Genomic DNA, 18,175 nt, shown 5'->3' with positions numbered 1-18,175 from the left:
GGGAGTGGGGTTTAGAAAATAAGTTAGGACTTATTTTCTATTATTAATAAGGACTATACATTTATATTTAAGCACTCTCCATAAAGATAAAAGCTAAACACATGAGAATGGACCCTACCTGACTAATGCCTCCCTTATACTACCAAAGTTCTGGGTTTTAAGAAATTTAATTGCATAAACCAAACAGGTTTTCTAAAAATTTGTTGGGGGTGGTGGTGGATTGAACTCAGGGGCACTCAACCCCTGAGCCACATCCCCACCTGTATTTTATATTTTATTTAGAGACAGGGTCTCACTGAGTTGCTTAATATCTCACTGTTGTTGAGGCTGGCTTTGAACTTGTGATTCTCCTGCCTCAGCCTCCCAAGCTGCTGGGATTACAGGCATGGGCCACCATGCCCAGCTCCAAACAGGTTTTTATTAATCAATTTTGTGGATGAGGAAACAACGACAAAACTGTTAATCTACCTTGTGCACAAAGAAGTCGTAGAGGCAAAATTTAAATCTAGGCAGTTGACTCCAGAGTTCTTCCTCTTTAACTAGTAAGTTATAACATATGTAAACAATATATTGTCGTATTTATATCTGAATTTTGAAAGTTATACACAGTTGGAATATTGTGGGTAGATAACACAACAACCAAAAGTTTAGTGAGAAAAGTACAAAGAAAACTAGGAAAAGAGAGTGGTTCAGATGCCATAGAAAGAGAACACTTAACGTGAGAGTAATTATCCCAGCAACTGAGAGACAACTTGAAGAACAAGGACTGAAAAATGACCACGGTCCAAGGCAGTGAGAAATGGAATAAAATGCGAAAGACAGAGGCCACACTGCCCTGATGAAAAGAAAATGGGGTTGACACATGTAAATCTTTCAGTAGAAGTAAGTCAGAAGAAGGAAAAACACTAAAATAAAAGTGTTGGTGGGGACATCAGTTCAAACAAAGGTTTAGACTTTGATTGTTTTCAGATAGAACAGACCTATTCTGTCCTCAATTGCCCTTTGAGCTATATTCACCAAAAATCTGAACCACCAAGGCATAGAAATGCTTCCATAAAACCTGCACATTAAAAGAACATACCATGAGTGCAAATGGAGGCACCGTGAACCTCTCTACAACACAAGGCTCAATAAACAGCTATGTCTATGAAGACATTTAGTGTTCCTTTTTACATCAAGTTGTGGCCCTTTCAAGTCACTCACGGGAAAGCCAGTCAAGTTTGAATAAGGCACATCTACATGAATAGAAAACATCTTACTAGGTAAAAGGTATGGAAGCCACACAATCAAAGAAAACAGCTTCTTTTTCCTACCATACGCCTCATGGAATGAACAGAATATACCTGCATAAATCAGAAGTGATATTCCTTTGCTGGTCTCACTTAGCCATGAAGCATGAAGCGCATCAGATAAAAAGGCCAAATTAAGATGGATAAGCATGGCTGGGAAGTGCTATGTTGTTTACATTTACTTTCTTTTCCTACCAAGTTTGTTTGCAACTAGACAACGTTCACATTGAGACAATAAACACAAGAACATATGTGATTTTTTTTAAATGTGCCCTTTGACTGTCAATTTCTCCCAAACAGGTGTTGGCTAAATGATTATAAATTGGCCTCTGGATACACCTCTTCAACTGAGCCGTACAGGGCTGGTGATAATATAATTAGACCTAAAAACATCAGGCTAGTGAATGCTTTCCATCTGTTTGGCAATAATGTTTAGTTAACAATAGTCTTTAAAAGAAGCACCTTCAGCTTCAGTTCTTAAAGTTATTTATAGAGCCATTCTTAACACACCAGCACTCTTGCTAACAAGAGCTTTAGCCACTTAGAAATTATTAGCCATACGGCTGTACACAAAGAGAAATGGCTGTATACAGAGAGAAACGACTGCATTTAACATCTGTATCTTTCCAAATTTACACGCTTCAACCTCATTTAGAGCCATTTCTTAATGAACAGAGCTATGGCGCTGCATTAATATTATAGTTGCATGCACAAAGATCATAAGGAGCCAAACATTTTTTTTAATGCCAACAGTAGGCCAATCTGTAATGAAACTGTCAGCATAAAGGACAAAATAATAGCTTCTTTAACCCTCAAACAGAATTTGTTCATTTGTGGACTAGAACACATCAATTTAAAAACTGCTCATGGGTTTGTTCACCTTTATAAAGACAAAAATCTAATTTGTACTAATTTGATACAATTGTCTTTCTAATAAAAGGCTCCTAAAACCATCTTTTATTTCATGATAAAACAAGTACTATAGCTAAAACTGTCATAAAATAATTACCTTGGATAGCATACCTTATTGAAAGAATACAATTAATGTATTTCTCCCTTTCATTTTTCACACTTACTTATCAGCACTGTATTAGCATATGGTCTCACAGAAGAGATTACTCCATCTTTACCCATACCAACATAGGGAATGACTGCTCCTAACGGGGTGGGGGTGGGGGGGCAGCAAATTATCCCTTAAGAACTAGCCTCATCTGTTCTTCAATTCCACCAGAACAATGAAAGTTGTTCATTCTTCTCTCAAAATGTAGTAGGAAAAGTTCCAATTGATTATAGGTCTGAGTTTTTTCATTTCTACCATAAGGAAGGCCTCATTTTTAACTAAACACCACCTTTGCAAAGACAAGACAGAGGGACAGAAACTACACCAGAAGCACCAAATTTTTAAGCATGTAATGAAAAATATATTTGGAGAAAAGAAAAAAGATACGCTACTATTTAAAGACTGTGGTGAAGAAATATGGAAGGTTGCCTACAGTGGGGATTATGTGTTATATATCTAAAAGATTATGAATCTTTTTAGATATTTTACTGTTGACATTGGAAGTCTGGAAGTCTCTGAAAATAACTCTCATCTCCAATTTCTTTGAAAAGAAAGATTACCTAGGTAATTTGAGGGAATGAACATTGGTCTCTATTTTGGTAGCAGTTCACAGGATTGCAAAACAAGTAATAAAGTCTTAAAGAATATTTAAGCCTACATGGACGGTAGTAATGGACAAATGCAGCCTGTACCTTAGCTACAGTATCACAGTACAATTCATGTTTGTTGGGTTAATATGAATGAAACTTCCACTGTGAAAGTTAACTGCTTATTTATTCACATAGAAATAAGCATCCCCCAAAAGATGGGATTGACACAATAAATAAGCCATAGAAAATTCACAAGCCTAATTTTGCAAATAACAGTTTTTTCTCAACTTAAATTCAGATGAAAAAGATTGTATTTACTGTACTCTCTTTTAAAAATGGTCTACACTCAATTAGGATTAGATAAGTTTTTAACTAATCTCAAGGTGGCAACAATAGAATAGCTGGTAAAGATGTCCTTCTATAGGAATGCTTTTGAACAACAAACCTAGAGCACTAAAACTTTGCTTCTATCCCCTAATACCACACAATGATAATCAAATTCCTATTTTCTGCTAGAAATCCATCTCATTTGATATCCTTACGATAGTCAAAATGTGTCTCTACTGTTAATTGTTAATTCTACACCTTACTGTCATAAGGCATCTCTTATAAAAATTCAACTACCAGAAAACAAGGAAGAAACCTTAATACTAATAATTCTCCCCGCACTGAGCTCTAACGTTCTTTCTGTCTTTCGCGTCAGAACGCTAGTGATGTTCCCTGTATCACTGTCCAATAACTCTAAAAGCAAAAGATGCTGCACCCACAGCTTTCGTCCATCACAAGTTGTGGTGTCAAGAGCATCAGCATGAACAGACTGTGTAGAGACACTTCTCTTGTGTTATGCCATGAAACCGATCTGTTCTTGGTTTCACAAAAGTTTCATTGGTGTGAAGTAAAGTTTGAAGGGTAAAATCTGACATGGACACTTATAACTCTAAAGGATGGTTCAACCTACTGTTCCCAAGTATCTATTTTCAGTAGTGAAAAGCATAAAGTGTACCTCTAAGATTTAAGGGGAACAACAACAACAAAAGGTCCTTTGGAGCCTTCCCAGCATTTTATTTGTGCCAGAACGTCCAACACAGCACATTATCACACTACAAAAAAGGGATTGTGTATGGCAAAGTCAAGACTCACTAACTAATTTAGAACAAAGTGGAATATCTCTTTGAGGCAGGATGAGTTCTTTAGGCTTCTATCTAATCCAGATATATCTCCAAATGTAGAAGACAACAGACCACGTTTACCTGTATGGAGGTAATCCTCAAAAATCTACATTTCCTTTTAGTAAATAAAATCCCAAATACCACAATTTAAAGTATACTTTAAATGTTTATCCAAACAACTGTGACTCCTAAAAACATCCCCTATTGCAGTTTATCTACTTACCTTAGCTGTCTCAACTACTGCCAAAGAGGGGTAGAGACAGAGGAAAAAGAACCAAGTTAGGAAGAGCAAGTAACATAAAACCAAGCTGGTAAATAACTACTTTATCTATAAGAAAACAACTAAGTTTAATTTTCTTTAAATGCCCAGACATTTGCAAATGTTTTAGTATGCTAATTTTTTAATTAAAAGATATTTCAGCAGTCAAAGCTCTTTCATATGCACTACTGATTCTTCATCAAACGTTAACTTTCCAACTTACCACCAGTATAGCCGGTGGCAGCCTGAAGGTTTACCATCTGCTGCTACCCAAAGTCACTGTGGCCACCTTCAGAACATATGCATCAAAGCCCCAAGATAAGAGACTGAGAAAATACTGCCTAAGTCAGCATAAGGGGAATGATGAACCCAGAGGCAGGCAACAGGCAAGCTACCAGAAAATGCAGAGCATCAGGAACCATCAGTCACCCCACAGAAAAAGCACCCAAGGTCATGGGGGACTCCAAGTTGAACAAAAACACAAGAGAAATACTACTATATAATGGGACATACTTAAGTCATTATGTGATGATTTTTCTTTACAAAAAAGAAACTATATTTAAAAGTATATAATTTTTTTAAATAAGCAAAAGCTGAATAAAATGAAATATAAAATTTTAAGGTGTTTATTCAGTCTATAAGTAATAATAAAGGCATACATTGTTTATGCAGTCACAAAAATAGGGCACTTTGTTTTGAAATGCTTGTTTTTCTTGCTACTATTAGACCCCCCTGCCCAACAATTCAAACATTACCCAAGGAAAATACACTTTGAGACAAGTTTAACAAAACCCACAAAATAACAATTAAAAAACCTGATGCCTGGCTACTCAAAAAATGTCATCTATTTATGGTGACATTTTTAACACAATACCTATTTGAAAACAAAATACTATGGTGGCTTATAAAAACAGAGAATCTCAGAAACCTAGATTAATTCAGTGATAACAATACTGAAATAAATTCAACATAAAAGAAATTCACTAATTTTCTTGTACTTAATCTTTTAAAATATGAAGAAAATCAATATATAAAATCTTTTTTTTGGAAAATTATACAAAAAACAACTTTTAATTCCTGGTTTTAAAATGGCAACAGACACATTTGGTTTGTGTTCATTCTAATCTTAATCGAGGGAATTAGTTATAGTTTAAATCTACAGCATTATTAAAACATTCATGTGCTATCAGAACTGTCATAATAAAGCCATTTGTCTTACCCTGTACTTAAACTTAATACAACCATAACCTGCTGAATGCAACTATGTATAGTTTCTATAATCTAACATAATATTGTATTATGTGTGATGCTCCATGTGAACTCAACTTATACCTGTGAATACTTAGTAACTTGAATAATAATCATGATGATTTTTTTTTAAGGATCACAGTCTGGCATTGTTATAATGGCTAAAAATATAACAAATGCTACCTGAATAACTTATCTTCCAAGAAATGTTACAAATATATTAGGAGTCATAATATTAGAAAAAGAAAAACAAACATTTTGGTACTGCTAAAACAGATTCATAAATATAGTGCACTCAAAATTCAAAGGCTAATCATTCCTACATTGTTTCAATCCTTTGAAGAGCAATAAAATATGGTTTGCAAAGCTCTTCTTTGACAGACTAATATTAGGATTAGAAAAGATAGAAATTTTTAAATGCTTTTGCTATAAATATCAACAAACTGATTCAAAAGTTTATACAGAGATTCAAAGGGACAGAGTAGCCAACACAATTTAAAGAAGAAGAATAAAATGGAGCACTAACATTACCCAACTCCATGACCTACTACAAAATTATAATAAGCAAGACATTGTGATATTGGCTAGAAAATAAACAATTTGGGGGGCTGTGGGGACACAGCTCAGTAGTTAAGCACTTGCCTAACATACACAAGGCTCTGGTTTCATTCCAGCATCACATACACATATACACACATGCACTCAAAGAACAGATAAACAGATGGAATAGATTAATACAACAAGATGAAGAGACCCATATAAATACACCCAACTGATCTGTGACAAAGAAGCAAAGGCAAAATGATGGATTAATGGCAGTCTTCAACAAATGCTGGAACAACCAAAATTCTACATGTAAAAAGGTGAATCTATACTCAAACCTTACATCCTTAACAAATTTAACCCAAAATAGATGATAGATCTAAATGTAAAACATGAAACTATTGAATTCCTAGAAGATGGCAGATGGAGAAAACCTAGAGGACCTCGCACATGGTAATGACTTTTTGGATACAACATCAAAACCACAACCTGCCCATCAGTTAAAATGGACTTGTAGAAATTTATTTGATTATAAATGCATTATTACAAAACACCAATCAAAACAAAAAGCTTGATTAACAGAAATAAATCTAACAAAATAACAACTCTATATAATCTACAGGCAACTCTAAATCTATGGACACAAGTAGACTAAAAGCAAAAGGACATAAGAATGTTACATACAAAAGTCAGCAAAAGAAAGCTGGGGTGGCAAAATTATGGTATGCAAAACATTTTTAAACAAAAAGTTGTATGAGATAAAACATATTATAAAATTTAAAAAAATTTTGAAAAGAGGAAAGGTAGAATATTCCATAAAGGTTAAGGGGACCTTTATATAGGAGACTACAACAAGAGTAGATACACTTGCAACTCACATCATACAGGTGGAAAAGTTTCCCAAATTTCTACAGCACAATAGGGTCAATACCATTTTCAATAAATTATTATATATTTCAAAATAGCCAGTAGGGAGTATTTTGAATATTATCAAACAAAGTAATGATCAATGTTAAAGATAACGGTTACAATAATTACCCTGATCAGATCAGACATTGTATACTTATATTTAAATATCACATTGTAACCTATAAATATTTTAAATTATTATATGTCAATTTTTATTTTTCTTTAGGACTGGGAATATGGCTCAGGATAGAATACTTGTCTAGTGCACATGAGGTTCAATCTCCAAAACTTAAAAAAAAAGTGGGGGATGGGGAGAGGAAGAAGAAGAGGAGAAACAATTTTTTAAATTTCCTTTTTAAATTGTGCCAAAGACTAATAGATACCTCACCAAAGAAGATAAACAGGTGGCAAATAAGTGCATGAAAAGATGTTCAACATTATGTCACCAGGGAAGTTATAATTAAAACAATGAGATACCACTACACATTGATCAGAATGGCTAAAGTGCAGAACATAGACAACAGCAAATGTTAATGAGCATATAGAGCTACAGGAACTCTCATTCATTGCTAGTGGGAGACAGTTTGGTGGTTTATCACAAAACTAAACACACTCTCATCATATATGATCCAGCAATTATGTTTCCTGGTGTCTACTCAAAGGAACTGAAAACAAGTCCACACAAAATTCTACACATTCTACAAATTCTACAGCAGCTTTATTATCAACACCCAAACCTGGAAGCAACCAAGATGACTTTTAGTAGATGAAAAGATTAATTAACTGTGGTACATTTAAACAATAGGATACCATGAAGCACTAGAAAGAAATAGGCTATCAAGATATGAAAAGACATAGAGAAATCTTAAATACTATTAGTAAGTGAAGAAAGCCAATCTGAAAAGTTTATCTGTAAGATTACTATATGACATTCTGAAGAAAGCAAAACTATGGTTGAGAGAATATAAAGATCAGCAGTTACCAGATATTGCAGGAGGAGGAGCAGAGGGATTAAATTGGCAGAGTACAGAGATTTTTAGGATAGTGAAAATACTCTGAATGATAATGTATTGGTGAACACAATTCATTATACACTTATCCAAATATAAAGAATTTGGACAACACCAAGAATGAACCCTAACATAAACTAAGGACTGTCAAAATTTTAGACAAATTAAATTTACCATAATTTAACTGCAGAAGGAATGCTTCACCAATTAGTTAGCCCTCAGAACCAGAGAGGTTCAGAGAATTCCACCCAGAAACATTGTTAGGCAACACGTATGCCAGAAAAAGGAAGTAAGGTACAGAAACAACTCAGCATTTGTCTTATTTGAATATGGTATGATCAGTTAGCCACCTGTGACTGCTGTGTGACTAGCTGAGACTCAGGTGTTTGTTATAAAAACAGATGTTATAGTTTGGATCTTGACTGTTCCCCAAAGGCCCATGTGTTGAAGACCTATTCTCCAGCTCATGGTGCTTCTTGGTAAAACTTTTAGTAGGCGGGGCCTACTGGAAGGAAGTTAGGTCATTGGGAGAGTGCCCTTGAAGAGGATACTGGGACCTTACACCCTTATGGTAGAGTAGGTGGTTAGCTAGAGATCAGCAGATACAGAAGGGGACAAGAGAGAGGAAGACTTCTGTAAAAGGCCACAATACTCTCCATTTGATGCCATAAGGCCATAAATTCCCATCTCTCCTTGCATAGGTGAGCCTATGGAAGAAATTCATCTCAGGAATGTAGGAAGACTACTACTGAGAGCCACTCAAAGGCACCACTAGTCTCCCTCCCCCACACTCCACCAAAGGGAGCCAATCCACTGTGTAGAGTTACAAAGGCACACATGTTCCCAAGGTCACACATGTGCTCACAAGCTGCTCCAGGGGTCAGCTGACCGTCTGCTAGTGGCAGTAGGCCAGAAAGAGCAAAGTAACCCAGTATTCACACAGGGCAGGCGTGGAACTTCCCCCCAAATGGGTAGATTGTGCAGCAGCATAAACCCTGGGCCTGAAGAGGTGTAGTGACCTGCCACACCAGGGTCTCATGCTACTGTAAATTCTCACACCTTATCCTAATAAAAGCCTAAGCCTAATCATTTTAGTCCTGGCCAATCTGTCCACCCCTCTCCCTGGGTATACCTCACTTTCTCTTGCCTTTCCCCTAGAATAAACCTGCTCTAATTACCATCCCTGCCTTGCTACACTCCTGTTTCTGCACTGGGGTAATTACCCTAATAATCAGGGCATTACACCCAAGGACTAAAGATCACTCCACAGTCAACCTCCAGTTAACACTGTCTCTTTTTGTTTCCTGGCTGCCATACACACTTTGGCCACAATGTATTATGCTGCCACAGGCCAGAGGCAACTGGGTCAAATGACCATGGATTGAAAGCTCTGAAACCATGAGCTACAAATAAACCTTTCCTTATTTTAAGTTGATTATCTCAGGTATTCTGTCACAGTGGAAAAAAGCTGACTGACACAATATACTCCTAAATTTGTTTTTCCATTAGTTGCAGTTCCTCACATAAGTTCAGAAGCATTCTCAGGTTAAACTTAATTTAACAGGACTTTGGGTGATAATGATATGCCAAATATCAATATAGATTTATCAACTGTAACAAATGTATCACTCTGATGAGGAATTTTGATAAGGGGGAAAGCAATGCATGTATGAGCACTGTGGAAATATGGAGAATTGCTATATCTTCCTCTTAAGTTTTCTGTACACCTAAAACTGTTCTAAATAAAACTCTATGAGAAAGAAAAAACTGATCTACTTCAGTTTTTTGTTATTTGTTCCATAATCCAGTGGTTTTAAGTAATTGGTCAAACCACTGGATTATGGAACAAATAACTAAATCTAGTCCTGCCCTAAAACAATGCAAAATATTCTTCAATAAATAATCCAATGTTATTATTTCAACAAACACGAATTTAAAATATCTTACATTCTTATGAGACAAATGTCAATGAATGTTAGCCATTCCTCAATGATGTCTCTTACTAGGGTGTGAGGTTAATGATTTAGTGAACAATAAATCTATCACAGAAATGTCTTTTATATATGAAAAAGAGTTTTACTTTGTGTAATTTTTCAAATCCTAGTCCTATACATCTATTACTTCACAAAACCTGCTTCCAAAGGACGTGGTGTGTCTTTGTAAGGAGTCTGGATATAAATATAGCAAAAGCCAGAATATAAAAGACAGAAATATTGGGTTTAAAACTGAATTACTAAAGAGCTAGGAAAAACAGCCACTTAGGAGGCTCTTCTCATATCCAAACGCTTTAAAAGCTAGATCTCTACACCTTTGTAATTCTCATTTTGATTGTCTGTTTTCTGTTTTTATGAAGAACTTGCCCAAGGCCATGAAGAGATTATGCTAAAGACAGGTTAAAACTCTAAAGTTCTGGATTTATAGGCCCAAGTTCAGCTCATGCCATTCAATTTCATAATGAATTCATTTATTTGATTTCTCTAGTTTGAATTCTGAAGTTCACTGGAGATGACTTGACACTGTTAAATTTAGATGAAAATTAATTCAATTAAAAGTACAGTCTAATGTATTCACAGTCTAATGTATTTAGCTTTAGATCTCTGTTTTCATTTGCTAGAAAAAACTAATATTCTAAGGCTGCTATAAACTATTTCACTGTCCATTCATAGCCAGGTTTAATATTCTCATTCTTGTCCTAAAGGTGCTCTATAAATATGCTTGAATCAGGTTATAGTGCCTGAAAACTGAAATGAGTCCCTAAAAAGCAGCAAATATATATATATCCACCTAGTTCTCTTTTATATAGTGTTCAGAACTGGTGCAAGATATAGCCAGGTAATAGAGACTCACCACTCATAATGATTATGGCAATGGGAACAATATGCTCAAATCAATCAATACACATCCAACTAAGCTGCCAATGTCAAAAGTAGCCTGATCCCAAGTAAAAAGAAAATGTCTCGAGGACAAGGAAAATAAACACTATTATTTTAAAAATGTTTTTAATGAGTTTGTGCTTTTGTAGCAGATGGAGCCTAACTTCTGGTATTGATTAAAATTTAACAGTATTTTAATGTGACCTAGAGATTTTATTTAGTATACGAACACAATGTGTTCATGTTCTGAAAAATTCCCAAATATTTCAAAGCTCGTATGAAACACAAAGGCATAACATTTATTCTCAAATCGACAATTTCAGTGACTGCAACAAAGTACCTGCCAACAATCTACAGGTGTGCTCTATGAGAGATGGTGAACATGGGAGCAAGAGGGAAGTTTTGACAGTTTTCAGTTCATAATACTCTCTTGCTCTGATGCTGCAGGTATAGTACAGACTCACAGATTGTTTGAAATTTCCAAACACATATATTGTCTCTTCCTGTTCCCTTCACAATTACTCAAAAAGCATGCTTAGTCATTTGAGCAATTTGAAGGCTCACTGGAAAAGCCACATAAATAAGATCAAAAACTACTGTACAATATGAATCAATGCTATGAGAGATAAGTTCAAGGCACTAAAAGAACACAAGCCAAAAATATTTAGATGGATAGTAGAGGAAAACAAGGGCGGTTTATAAGAGAAGACAACAATAAGTGAGGAAGGAAAGGAAAAGAAGGCACTCCAGGAAGAGAAGTAAAACATGATGCCTTTGCATACCTACATGTTCAATGCATTTCTGTATCTACAGTTTGGGTTCATTTGTATGCCTCTGCATTCAAAATGTGATAGGCAAAAGAGTATGTGGGGGTGGTCTTGGTTCATCCAGAAGGGGAAGAACCCAGCAGAAAATCAATAGAGAAAGGAGGGGCTAGATCAGAATTGTTTTTGTAGGTTTAGCTAGGAAGTTTGAAGCTGATCCTAAAATCTATGTAAAGGCATTAAATTTTAAGCAAGAGAGTTATTAGATTTATTTATTTATACTGGGGATTAAACCCAGGGATACTTTACCATTGGGGTACATTCCCAGCCCTTTTTATTTTCTTAATTTACTTTTATTTTTGAGATAAGATCTTGCTAAGTTGCTTAGGGCCTCACTAAATTGCCAAAGCTGGCCTTGAATTTGCAATCCTCCTGCTTCAGCCTCCCAGGTAGCTGGGATTACGGGCATGTGCCACCATACACAATTAGTTTCAGAAGTTCATTTTTCTAAAGCATCACTTTTATAAATGACTGTCACAGCAATGTGAACAATAAACTAGAGGAAGATCACATTAGAGAAAAACAATGGTACATTTTTTAAAAGGGATTAAGAAAACAGCTATAAATTTTAAACTTGCAAATGATTTTGGATGCCTGAGTTTTAATTTGAAGCATGGAATAAAAATGGGTTAAATATACCTATTGGTACCTAAAGGGTACTAGGTCAATCTAAAATAATAATTTCAGTTATATGTCACCAACAGGACTCGATCATATTATGTTCAATAAACAAGTTTATTAACGATTTATAAAAGGTCAAAAAGACATGTTGATCAAAACTATGACTGTCAGGAAGCTGGGAGAGCTATATATAATGTGTTAACTTTAATATTCTCTTAAGTATAAATCACTAGTCTCTCTCAAAATTCTATTAACTAACAATAAAGGAATTTTTAAAGATATGAAATAATGATTACAAAAAAATCAGAGGAGTAAAGATGAAAAAATCTGGACATTTTAGAAGACAAAAAATAAATGCTAAGTGTCCATAGAGAGAAAAAAACAACAACAAAAAGCAAGCCAATTCTTGCTGTAGAATCCCAGAAAAAAAAGATGTAAAAGGTATCTCCTGAAAACAGATAGATACAAAAGGAGTCTATGCACTACATACCACGCACAGCCAGGCAGCTGCCCTTTCTCACCATGGCAAATGACTAAAAGTCCATCCTCTGAATATGTGGACTGAGATAGGTACTTCAAACAGCAAAGGTAGGACTGGAGAGAGGTGCTGAAAATAGGTATATGTGAAAACGTCTCGCCAAGTGGAGAGAATATCAGTACTCCTTCCACCACTCCACTCCCAGAATGCTGCTGATTTCATACTAACTTCCGGGGCAGGAGGTTGGAAGTTTCTTTTCTAAGAAAACCAATTGGTCCAAAAGATAAGACATATAGAGAGTCACATGTATTATGTGCCCTAACAAAATATGTGGATTGTTACTCAAACTGAAGAAGGTCCATAATGCCCAACTCAACAAATGAAAGAGAGTCACACACCAACATATTGAAATTTTAGAACATAGTGAAAATTTTAGAACACTAGAGAGAAAGAAATCCTATAAACCTCTAGAGAAAAAAAGAAGAGGGGGGAAAAAAATCCCTTAACAAAAATCAGGAAGGGGTGGATTTGGCTCAGTGGTAGAACACTAGCCTAGAATGTGTGAGACACTGGGTTCGATTCTCAGCACTGCATTTAAACAAATGAATAAAATAAAGGTCCACCAACATCTAAAAATATATATATTTTTTAAAAAATCAGGAGTAGAAAGCAACCTAGAAGACTGGTGATGAGAATTCCCAAAACAACAAGAATTGAAACCTCTCTGTAGGAAGTCAACCAAGAAAGCATAGCCATCTGGACAACTGAACAGAACAATGAAGGAGATAGCCAGAAGAGGCTCTGAGGAAAGGATGGATCCGATGGATTATCTGCTGTGTTTGTATTTCAGAGATTTTTGAAACTCTACCAGAGGGTATGGGTATAAATAGGGTTTGGAAATAATAAGTAGATAGAAAAATAAAGTAAACAAGGAGAAACTTAGATAATTTATTAACCTCCAGGGAAAAATACAAAAGGAAAATCCAAAGATATTTTAACAGATGGAAACTTAGGCCAATTTTACACAAGATTAAAAAAAAAATCTTAAATAAACATAAAAACAATACTAACCAGAAAGACATCAACCCAGCAGCTCGGAGGGCAGGATCACAAGTTCAAAGTCAGCCTTAGCAACTTAGTGAGGCCCTAAGCAACTGATCAAGACCCTGTCTCAAAATAAAAACAAAAAAGACTGGAAAGGTGGTCCAGTGGTTAAGCACCCCTAAAAAAAAAAAAAGACATAGATCTTAAAATAACTGAAAGATAGTCGGCCATTGGAGAAGGGCAGTATGTAGAAGAAGGAAGCAGTATTTGACTCAAGAGAAAAAAAGGGCTTCAAAAGAGTTTCAACTGTGTAAAATGGAACAATGGCAACATTAAGTAGCTCTGCCTTCATTTATGCCTCTTTATAAACTCTTTCATGCTGCTTTAGAACTTATGTATGCACTACCTGTATCTTTCCAAATAGACCAAAGAGAAAAACCACATCTTACATAGTATAATATTCCCAGAACCTAACACAATGCCTTCCACATGGCAGCATTAAAATGATGTTGTTGTTGTTTTAAGGTATTAGGGATCGAATCAAGGGACACTCTACTTCTGTACGCCGTTACTACTGCCCTCCACTGACCTTCATCTTCAAAATTAAAAATAATAATTTTTATTTTGAAGCAGGCTCTCACAAAGTTGCTGAAGTTGACCTCAACTGGAGAGACAGGTCACTGGGTCTGTATCCTGGAAGGGTACATCTTCCCTGTGGCCCCTTCCTGGCTCCTCCTGCCTCAGCATCCTAAGTAGCTGGAATTACCAGCATGCACCACCATACCTGGAAGAAAAGCCATCTAATGATGCACTGTGAATGGACCACAGGATCTGTAATATCCTGGGTCAGATGACCTTAAAATCTTTTCTAACCTGGAGATTACATAATCCAAGTCATAGTAAGTAAAAGGAAACTAGTTTCTTTATTCACAATTACTTTGGTTATCCGAGTATAAAATTTCCTTTATAGCCCTGGGCCTAAAAATATGTTAGAGAAGATAATATAATTATCTTATTTTTAATTTTTCTTAATTATACTCAAAGATTACTTTGATCTATATATAAAACCTACAAATAAGCTACATTCCTTTCAATAGTATTTATGAATTAGTTTATTATTACTAACATTATCTGCACTAACTGGCACTATGAGAAACTATCTATCGCTTAAGGTCATTCTTAAAGCTTTGATCAAAACGATTCTCTCCCCTCATCCTACCATAGCATTTCAAGCTTCTTCGTGCATCTGCCCTATTACTTTCCCCACATTCACAATGTCTGATGCTCCATGGGAATTTATAAATAGAACTTCTACCCAGGTGCAGTGGCATACATCTGTAATCCCAGTGGCTTGGAAGGCTGAGACAGGAGGATCACAATTTCAAGGATAGTCTCAGTTACATGGCAAGGTCCTGAGCAACTTAGTGAGATCCTGTCTCAAGACAAAACAAACAAACAAAAAACCTAAAAAGGGATGCAAATGTAGCTCAGCAGTAAAGCACTCCTGGGTTAAATCCCTAGTACCAAAAAAAAAAAAAAAAAAAAAAAGGATTTCTATCTATCCAATTAGCTGCCTGTTATGTACTGGATATGAGGTATCCCCCAAAAGCTCCTGTGTCAATGAAGGAATATTCAGAGGTAAAATGAGAGTTGTAACCTAATCAGTCCATCCTACTTTGAATGGTCTGACTGGGTGGTAACTATGGACAGGTGGGGCATAGCTGGAGAGACAGGTCACTGGGTCTGTATCCTGGAAGGGTACATCTTCCCTGTGGCCCCTTCCTGGCTCCCCCTTGCTTCTCTATTGTCATGAGGAGAGCAGTACCCCTCTGCCACATCCTCCCTCCCATGTCCCTTCCTCCACCATGATGTGCTGTCTCACCTTGGGCCTAGAGCAATGGAGTCAGTCATCTATGAACCAAGACCTCTGATACCATGAGCCAAAATAAACTTCTCCTCCCCTAAAGTTGTTCTTTTCAGGGATTTTGATCACAGTGATGCAAAAGCTGACTAAAACACTCTCAAGTGTCTTATTGTGGATGTGTACTAATGAATCAGTGCAGAATGTACTAAAAAGTAGAAAGTACATCCTGATACCAACTTACTTTGTGTTGTCCTCAGAGACACATAAACTTAATGGATGAAGCAAGGCATACAACACAATTCTGCATAGGGAATGGATCCAAAATTATGTATTTGATACTGTAACTCATACCACAAGCAATCTCGGGTTGGTAAAAGGCTTACACTGACCAAAATATTCTGGACACTATGAAAAACACATATTTTTGTGCCAAATGCCAGTATACTAAAAAAATAACTAGAGTCATACAGAATATTATTTTTAAAAATTAAAATTTGTTAAGTAGCAAAGGCTGAAAAGCTGTTTTCTTTATAACATTTGAAGATTTAAATTCAGAAGAAACAATTCAGCAGTATTTGTGCAATCTATTCTTACATACTTTAACAATGCTAAAGTGGGATTCCCTAGAAATACTAACAGGGAAAACAAAACTTTGATGTGCTGCGAAAACACAAAGGATATAAAACATTCTCTTTCTGGTTATTAAAAAGAGCTAATCAAACAGAACTAAAAGCAAATCACAAGGAGAAATAATGAAAAGATAACAGAAAAAAATTGAACATCACACATAAAAAGAAACTGATGTGGAGACATCTAAGTCCCCAATCAGATATTAGAATTCAACAAACTGATTCAATATATTTACTGAATGCCTGTGATATGCAGACACAGTACTAGACATATGGGAGGAGGAAGCAATGAACATACCATTTATGGTCTCTGCCCTATGGAAACTTAGAAGTTTACCATGGGAGAGGGGCAATAAAAACAGTTTAACAGGTATGTTCTATAGAACTACCGGTACAACTAGAACAAAGAAGAGGAACAAAAAAAGAAAGAAAAAAAAATAGCTGGGAAAGGAGGGGGAATGGGAATGAGAAAGACAGTAGAATGAATAAATTTCCTATGCTCACATATCAATACACAACCATTGCAACTCCACATCACGTACAACCACAAGAATGGGAAGTTATACTCCATGTATGTATGACATGTCAAAATGCATTCTACTGTCATGTATAATTTAAAAAAACAAATTATAAAAATTTTTAAAAGCATGGCTAATAAACATTTGAAAACTTATATTCTCATTAGCAGTTAAAAATCCATATTAATAGTGAAAGCCAAATTTTCACTTAGTAAATGATGGATAGTATTGGAAAGGATGCGAGAAAATATCCTTTCATACACTACTACTAGAAGAATGAACCACTACAATATTTCTGGAGAGGTTACAACACATATATGTACTATTTGACCCATAATTTCCAACTCTGGGTAAGTATTCACAATAAATCATCATAGCAGATTTATCTCTAGGAATATTAATCACAGGCAGAGAAACATAGAAAAACAATCTAAGAATCAAACAATAGGGAACTAATTAAGCAAATTACAGTATATGTAGAGTAGTTTGAATGACTAAACAGAATAATTTAGAACAGTATTTTTCAACTAGATGACACAGAATTTCAGAGGTTCATATATTAAAATGGTAATTGTGTGTATTTAAATTTCTAATTTTTAATCAATAAATATAATCATAATTTTAATATTTTATATTTAAAATGGTACAGTTTGAAAGCATCAAGGTGTTTATAAAAATAGTAATGAACAGTGATTAGTAAGGATCAAATGAGAGCTTAGCCATTCAATCAATTACAGCTAAACCAAATTAGCCACTGTGGGGGTCTTTACTACTGTATCATTACAAATGTTATTATTCATATTTAATTTATGTTAATAAATAAGGGCACAAAGATTATTTATTTGTTTGTTTATTTATTTATATATTAATGATTAATCCCAGGGGCTTGTGCATGCCAGGTAAGTATTCTACCATTGAGCTACATCCCAATCCCTTTTTATTTTATTCTGAGACAGAGTCTCACAAAGTTGCCCAGGCTGACCTCAAATTTGTGATCTTTCTGTCTCAGTTTCTAGAGTATCTGGGATTGCAGGTGTGTACCACCTGATTTTATTTTTGAAGGATGCTTAATCAATAATGATACTGAAATGAAAAAAATTGATGAAGAACACAAATGTAATAATCACAAAAATTCAGTTCTGATAATGATGAAGAGCTATGGTTTGGGGCAGGGACAAATCTGGATTCTACTCTGTGCTCTATAACTTAATAGTGCCCTTGTGACTCTAGGTAAAATACTTAACATC

The 18,175-nt window shown here is 35.4% G+C and overlaps 1 protein-coding gene across 7 annotated transcripts in view; it reads right to left on the bottom strand.

Annotated features, from left to right (window-relative positions):
- Rps6kc1 (ribosomal protein S6 kinase C1) overlaps window positions 1–18,175 on the bottom strand; it is a 205,860-nt gene that overhangs the window by 46,322 nt on the left and 141,363 nt on the right. The window contains exon 2 of one of the 7 annotated variants that reach the window (XM_040278429.2): window positions 4,332–4,345. The exons of the other annotated variants lie outside the window; for them this stretch is intronic. The gene's annotated coding sequence lies outside the window, so the exon portion shown is untranslated. The remainder of the gene's footprint in view (window positions 1–4,331; window positions 4,346–18,175) is intronic. 7 annotated transcript variants of the gene reach the window in all.

The sequence above is a fragment of the Ictidomys tridecemlineatus genome, chromosome 10 (genome assembly GCF_052094955.1).
Source record: "Ictidomys tridecemlineatus isolate mIctTri1 chromosome 10, mIctTri1.hap1, whole genome shotgun sequence".
NCBI classification, from domain to species: Eukaryota; Metazoa; Chordata; class Mammalia; order Rodentia; family Sciuridae; genus Ictidomys; species Ictidomys tridecemlineatus.
Note: the sequence above shows the minus strand (reverse complement) of the source record. Positions and strands in the feature narration are given on the sequence as shown.